General features: G+C 36.2%; 1 pseudogene; it reads left to right on the top strand.

The window, feature by feature from the left end:
- Window positions 1–567: 567 nt before the first annotated feature.
- Window positions 568–1,647, top strand: LOC147291697 (uncharacterized; annotated as a pseudogene).
- Window positions 1,648–7,961: the final 6,314 nt, after the last annotated feature.

Raw genomic sequence — 7,961 nt, 5'->3', positions numbered from 1 at the left:
GCCTCACTGAATGCTTTTTCTAATAGAATAGTATTCAATCTAAAGTTTGTTTTGACTACAACCAATTATGTGTAGAAGTAGGACTACCTATCTAGTTTAATTGATTGTTTTGTATTCTTTCTTTCATGTCAAATACTGTTTTGATTCCGCCATTTTTGTTAACACGAATTGCATGAGTTATTTATACTGTTAATTAAATTTCTTTATGCAATTATACAGATATTTATATATGGCTATATTTTCATACATGACTTATCTACTATTATTCCTAAGTCTTTAGTTGTACCATTACTTTATCAATTATTTATTACTCAATTGATTCATATTTTGAACCTGAAGTTTAAATCTATGCCATAGAACCTGAAGTTCTAAATTAAATTTATATGTTCTTATATCAATGAACCTGAAGTTCGAATAAGATATGCGAAGACTTTAGAACCTGAAGTTCTAATTGTATTTATGGCGTCTTTTACCTTAAACCTGAAGTTTTTGGTATATGTGTATATATTTTGGAAATATTAAGAACCTGAAGTTCTATAATTATTTTTCATGAGTTCTAAATATCTCATTTTCTTTATGTAGAAAATGACGAACTTGACCAAACGAGAATTTGTTGAACTCGACATCTCTGGAAAGAACTATTTGTCCTGGGTCCTTGATGCTGAGATCCATCTTGAATCCATGAATCTTGGTAACACTATCCAAGAAGGCAATAAAGCGTCCCCGCAGGACCGTGCCAAAGCCTTGATTTTTCTTCGCCATCATATTCATGAAGGGCTGAAGAGTGAGTATCTCACTGTCAAAGATCCGCTGACTCTCTGGGATAATCTGAAAGAGAGATATGATCACCAGAAAACTGTGATCCTCCCTAAGGCACGCCATGATTGGATGCATATGCGTCTACAAGATTTCAAGACAGTTTCTGAGTACAATTCTGCACTTTTTCGAATCAGTTCTCAACTCAAATAATGTGGTGAGAAAATTACTGATGCAGAACTGTTGGAGAAAACTTTCACCACTTTCCATGCTTCAAATGTGCTCTTGCAGCAGCAATACCGTGAGCGTGGGTTCAAGAAGTACTCTGAACTGATCTCTTGTCTTCTCCTTGCTGAGCAAAACAATGAGCTCCTGATGAGGAACCACCAATCCCGTCCAACTGGGGCGGCAGCATTCCCTGAAGTGAATGCTACTTTATCTCGTAGCCGTAGTCGTGGTCGTGGTCGTGGCTATGGGCGTGGTCAAGGACAAGGGAGTGGTAATGGGCGCCGTAATGGTCAAAGTGGCCGCAATAATAACTTGGGTCTTAAAAATGCGCAAGCATCACATACCCACCAGAAGTGGAACAAGCAAGACAAAGGGAAAGGTCAAATAGACAAAGCCCCTAAAGCTTCTGAGGGTGCCTGTCACAGGTGTGGTGGGACTGGACATTGGTCACGTGCCTGTCGCACGCCCAAGCACTTGGTAGACCTTTACCAAGCCTCTTTAAAGGGGAAGGTTGAAGTCAATTATGTTGACCAAGTTCATGACCCAATGGACACTTCAGACCCAGTGGACATAAGTCATCTTGATGTCTCTGATTTCTTCGCTGACACCGATGCAAAGTCTTTTGATGCTATGATTGGTGGTGGGGTTGTCCATCCCAATTAATTTGTCGTTTATTTAATCAGTTTTATTGCTTTCCTTAGGATTAGTTTCAAATTTGCATCTGTTACTTTTATTTAGTTGTTTTTCAGGTTTTGCACCTGCAAGAATAATTTTTATTATCGAATAAAATGTCGTGGTTATTTCTTTCAATTGAAAGTAATTATTTTCATTTATTTTATTGGAAGGCATTAAATATGGACTGCGGTGGTCAAAGTCATGGCGAAGATATTTGTCTTGTAGACAGTGCGACTACGCACACTATACTTCGAGATAGGAAGTATTTTTTCAATATAGCATTAACAAAAGCTAGGGTAACCACTATATCAGGTTCTGCAAACCTGATAGAAGGCTCCGGAAGAGCCCATATTACGTTACCCAATGGAACTAAACTGTCCATTAGCAATGCTCTATTCTCAAGCAGATCAAGAAGAAATCTGCTTAATTTTAAAGATATTCGTTTGAATGGATATCACATTGAAACTACAACTGAGCATAATGCTGAATATCTTTGCATTACATCCAATATTTACAGCCATAAGCGTATATTGGAGAAACTCCCTGCTTTCTCATCTGGGTTGTATTATACAACTATAAAATTTATTGAGGTTCATGCTATCATGAACCCGAAGTTCATTGACCCAAATATTTTCATGCTTTGGCATGACCGGTTGGGTCATCCTGGATCCACTATGATGCGTAGGATTATTTCAAATTCCTGTGGGCATCCATTAACGACTCAAGATCTGGTTGAATCTAACAAAAAACTTTGCACAGCTTGTTCACAAGGAAAGTTGGTTATCAGACCATCTCCCTTAAAGCTTGATATAGAATCCCCATCATTTTTGCAAAGAATTCAAGGGGACATTTGTGGGCCCATTCAACCATCATATGGTCCATTCCGTTATTTTATGGTTCTAGTTGACGCATCCAGTAGATGGTCACATGTTTGCCTCTTGTCAACTCGTAATGTTGCATTTGCTAGGCTATTGGCTCAGATAATTAAATTACGAGCCCAGTTTCCAGATAATCCTATCAAGTCGATTCGACTTGATAATGCTGGTGAATAGACGTCTCAAGTCTTTAATGACTATTGTATGTCGGTTGGCATTGATGTTGAACATCCTGTTCCTCATGTCCATACCCAAAATGGTTTAGCATAAGCTTTTATCAAGCGCCTTCAATTGATTGCTCGAACTTTGCTTATGCAATCAAAGTTGCCAGTTTATGCATGGGGACATGCTATTTTACATGCTGCGTCATTAGTTCGACTGAGACCAGTGAATGATTATCAATACTCCCCTTTACAATTAGCACTTGGGAGCCAGCCAAATATTTCACATTTACGGACTTTTGGGTGTGCCGTATATGTACCCATTGCACCTCCACAACGCACTAAAATGGGTCCTCAACGGAGGCTGGGGATATATATTGGTTTTGATTCATTCTTTATCATTAGATATCTCGAACCCTTAACAGGTGATATCTTTACCGCACGTTTTGCGGATTGTCACTTTGATGAGACAGTCTTCCCACCGTTAGGGGGAGAAAAGACCACCGTTCCTGAAGAACGGCGTGAATTATCGTGGAATGTATCCACTATGTCTCATCTTGATCCTCGTTCTATGCAATGTGAAAATGAAGTACAACGGATAGTTGATCTTCAAAAGATTGCTCATCAAATGCCCGATGCATTTACAGATATAGCAAAAGTGACAAAATCACATATACCAGCTATGAATACACCCGCAAGGATTGATGCCCAGTTGGACAATCAAATGTGCCAGCAAATGATTCTTCTGTTGCACGTCTGAAGCGTGGCAGACCAATAGGTTCAAAAGATACAGTTCCCCGGAAGAGGAAATTAAAAGTAAATTCCAGCGAAAATTGCGAACCCACACTTAATGATTGTTCAGTCTTAGAACAAGACATGGTCTATAATGAGACCCAAGCCCCAGAAGAGGCACAGGTACCTAACAATAAAGAAATTTCTATAAATTTTGCATGCAATGATGAATTGTGGGATCGCGATGAAATGATCATTGATGATATATTTTCATTCGCAGTAGCTACTGAGATCATTAAAGCTGATGATAATCTTGAACCTAGATCTGTTGATGATTGCAGACATAGGCATGATTGGCCTAAATGGAAAGATGCAATTCAGGCTGAGTTGAACTCTTTAGAAAAACGTGGCGTATTTGGACCTGTAGTCCAAATACCGCACAATGTGAACCCTGTAGGTTACAAGTGGGTGTTTACGAGAAAGCGTAATGAGAAAAATGAGATTGCAAGATATAAAGCACGACTCGTTGCACAAGGTTTTTCTCAAAGGCCTGGAATTGACTTTGATGAAACATACTCTCCCGTTATGGATGCAATCACATTCAGATATTTGATAAGTCTGGTAGTTTCAGAAAAACTCGACATGCAACTTATGGATGTTGTTACTGCATACTTATACGGAGATTTGGATGCTGTATTTATATGAAAGTCCCAGAAGGACTCAAATTGCCTGAAGCAATTAAAACAAAACCACGAAATATGTACTCTATCAAATTGAGACGATCACTATATGGGTTAAAACAATCTGGACGAATGTGGTACAATCGTCTTAGTGAATATTTGATAAGAGAAGGGTATATCAATGATCCTATATGCCCATGTGTGTTCATAAAGAAGTCAAATTATGGTTTTGCCATAGTGGCAGTTTATGTCGATGATATGAACTTAATTGGAACTCCTGAAGAGCTCATAAAAACTGCCGAATACTTAAAAGATGAATTTGAGATGAAAGACCTTGGAAAAACCAAATACTGTCTCGGCCTGCAGATCGAGTATTGTGACAAAGGAATCTTTGTCCATCAATCAACATATACCGAAAAGGTATTGAAACGCTTTAATATGGATAAAGCTCATCCGTTGAGTACCCCAATGGTTGTTCGGTCTCTTGACACTGAGAAAGACCCATTTCGTCCTAAAGAAGATAATGAAAGGGTCCTTGGTCCAGAAGTACCATATCTTAGTGCAATAGGTGCTTTACTATACTTAGCACAATGTACAAGACCAGACATAGCTTTTTCGGTAAACTTGTTAGCAAGATATAGCTCCACTCCAACACATCGACATTGGAATGGTATTAAGCATATCTTACGCTATCTTCGTGGAACAACTGATATGGGCCTATTTTATTCAAGTGAATCCCCCAATGGCCCAAAGTTTGTTGGATATGCGGACTCTGGATATCTATCCGACCCGCACAAAGGTCGCTCCCAAACTGGATATGTATTTACTTGTGGAAATACTGCGATCTCATGGAGATCTACAAAACAAACATTGGTCGCTACATCTTCTAATCACTCAGAAATACTTGCCCTCCACGAAGCAAGTCGAGAATGTGTTTGGTTAAGATCAGTAATACGACATATCCATAGTACTTGTGATCTACCTCTAATAACAGATATTCCAACTATCATGTATGAGGATAATGCTGCTTGTATTGCTCAAATCAAAGGAGGATATATCAAAGGTGATAGAATCAAGCACATTTCACCAAAATTCTTCTACACGCATGAACTTGAGAAGAATCGGGAAATCGAAGTCAAACAGATCCGTTCTTGTGACAACCTTGCAGATCTCTTCACCAAAGCCTTACCAAAATGTTCATTTCAGAAATTTGTACATGGTATTGGACTTCGTCGATTTTCTCAACTATCAAATTAATGGATGCAATCATCAGGGGGAGCATCCAAGTACATCAGACATATGTACGTTGTACTCTTTTTCCTTCGACTAGGTTTTTATCCCACAGGGTTTTTCCTAGCAAGGTTTTAATGAGGCAACATAAGCACGTCCAACGCTATTTCAATGATCAAGACAAGGTTGTACTCTTTTTCCTTCGCTTAGGTTTTATCCCACTGGGTTTTCCTAGCAAGGTTTTAACGAGGCAGCTTATCATTGATTTGCGGACATCCAAGGGGGAGTGTTGCAGATAATGTGAATGTCCTCATCAGATAACTACATACCACATTTCATGTATTTATCTCCATAGATAATCATATAATATTAGCTAGATAAATACTCATTTTGTTTTCCTGTATTTATCTTAGTGATAATGTATTTATCATAAGATGTTTATCTGATGTAAATGTTTATCACTTGAAGCCAATAAATAGAGGCTCTATGGAATGGAAAAAGACACACTGTTCTCCCATCTTTTCTCCCTAAAGTTCTTTATTTTTACAACAATATTCAAATAAATAACAATTCACTCACTTTGATTAACAAATTTAATAAAGAGATAATTAGGCTTAGGTCCTTTAAAAAAACAATTTTTAGATGGAGACCGGAAGTGTTTTAAAATTTATAAGAAAATCATTTTAATTCATAATAATTTATTAAAAAATCCTTTTAATTCATAATAAAGTTCTTTTAATTTATAAGAAAATTCTTTTAATTCATAATAAAGTCATTCCCCGATTTGAAATGTATTTCCCCCTATTTGAAGGGTATTTCCCCTCCTAGGGTGTAGAATGGGCTTTGTAGAGGCTGCATGTTAGATTTTAACTCCGAGATTTTGGGCGGAGCCCAAAATCTTTGAGTTAAAACCTAACATAAAGCCGTCAAAGAAGAAAAATAAAAGAACTTAATTGAAAACCCTAAATCACTACCGGTCTTAGTCTAAGAAATACGCATAAAATGTATTGAATTCTAAGTCTCCCTTTAATAAATGTAGCAGTTGTACTACCCGTGCCCTTATTTAGTGTATGTTTTGTGATTTTCTTTTAGGGCAATGCTAGAGTAATGCATGTCAATTCAAATATTTGACATATCATAATTCATCTACCACATCATTTTTGTAAAAGACCATTTTAACATTTTCCAAAATCTTTAAAAACATTCTTAAAAATTATGCAAAAAAAAAAAATTGATAATAATAAGAACACCCTTTCCTCCCGCAAATCATTCCATAGCCATTATTCCAAAGTTAGTATAATTTCTTGACATTTGACGAAGATATTCTTTTCTAGAAACAATTCATTAAAACACTTTAAAGTTATCTTCAACTCTTAAATTTGTGTGTTTATTAATTTCTTAATTTACATCCATTTTTTTTATTGAATTATTTAAGTTTCAATCATGACCATTTCCATCAAGCAAGCACACATCAACCTTTATTTCCCAGCCACCACCCTATCAATCTTCCCATAAACCCACAAAAGTTCTTATATTGTTTTTTGCTTTTGATTTGACTAAGGAAACAATCCAAATATGCCATGGGCATATTGTTCTGTTCTTGAGCTCAAGAGTTTCTTGAACTTGATTAAACTTGTTTGATCAATCACATGAAAATAAAGTACAAAAGATCTCTTCAATTTCATAACGATCTCACCTTATTCAAGATACATAGAGAGATTAACATGAAAATCTTTAGGTCTTATGTGGGTTATAATATCAAAGTGGTGTGATATATCATGATTGAGAATTTTTAGTGCTCAACAAAAAAGAGGATTTTAATTCTTTGTTATTCTAGAATTTTTGTAGACATAATTTTATAGTTGATTTACATCATAGTCTTCTAGAATTTTATAGAATTTTGCAACTGATGATGCTACTGCCCAGGGGATTTGGATTGGGTTTTGGAGACCTAGGTTTGCTGATTTTGGAGAATAGTGAGAGGAATAAGGAGTTTATTGGTTTGGGGTTTCCGTTAATTTGTTTGGGCTTGAGTTGGGTCTGCCAATTACTAGTGAGCGTCGAGTACTTATTGGTGAAGAAGAAAATATGGATTAATTAATGGAGTATCAAGTGTGTTCTACATGGGCTTGAGGGGAATCAATCGGAATATATCTTCTAATTGCCTTGACCAAATTGTTCAGAAAATAAGGTTTCAACTTGTTCATGATAATGGCCTTGGTATTCTGGCCTTCATAATGGCCAAGAAATTCTGGTATTTCATTCATTGGGTTTTTTCGTTTAGGGTTGATTTTTGAAGTCCACATCTAGTCTTCCAACAATATTCCATGAATAGTCTATTGGAACATATAGTAATCAAAAGGTGGATTTCAAATCTCTGCCACAAATTAAAATAAGTGGATTATTAAGCATTTTAAATCTTCAATGCAATAACGTTAGATTTATTAAATTTATGTGTTCCTTATTATTTGTTAGAAACAAATGAGATTTAACATAAACTCATATTCAAATAAATAACAATTCACTCAATTTGATTAACAAATTTAATAAATGTAGCAGTTGTACTACTTGTGCCCTTATTTAGTGAATGTTTTGAGATTTTCTTTTATATCTCATTATCATTG

Source organism: Dryas octopetala, chromosome 3, assembly GCF_963921425.1.
Source record: "Dryas octopetala chromosome 3, drDryOcto1.1, whole genome shotgun sequence".
NCBI classification, from domain to species: domain Eukaryota; kingdom Viridiplantae; phylum Streptophyta; class Magnoliopsida; order Rosales; family Rosaceae; genus Dryas; species Dryas octopetala.
This window is presented reverse-complemented; position numbering and strand designations above follow the sequence as displayed.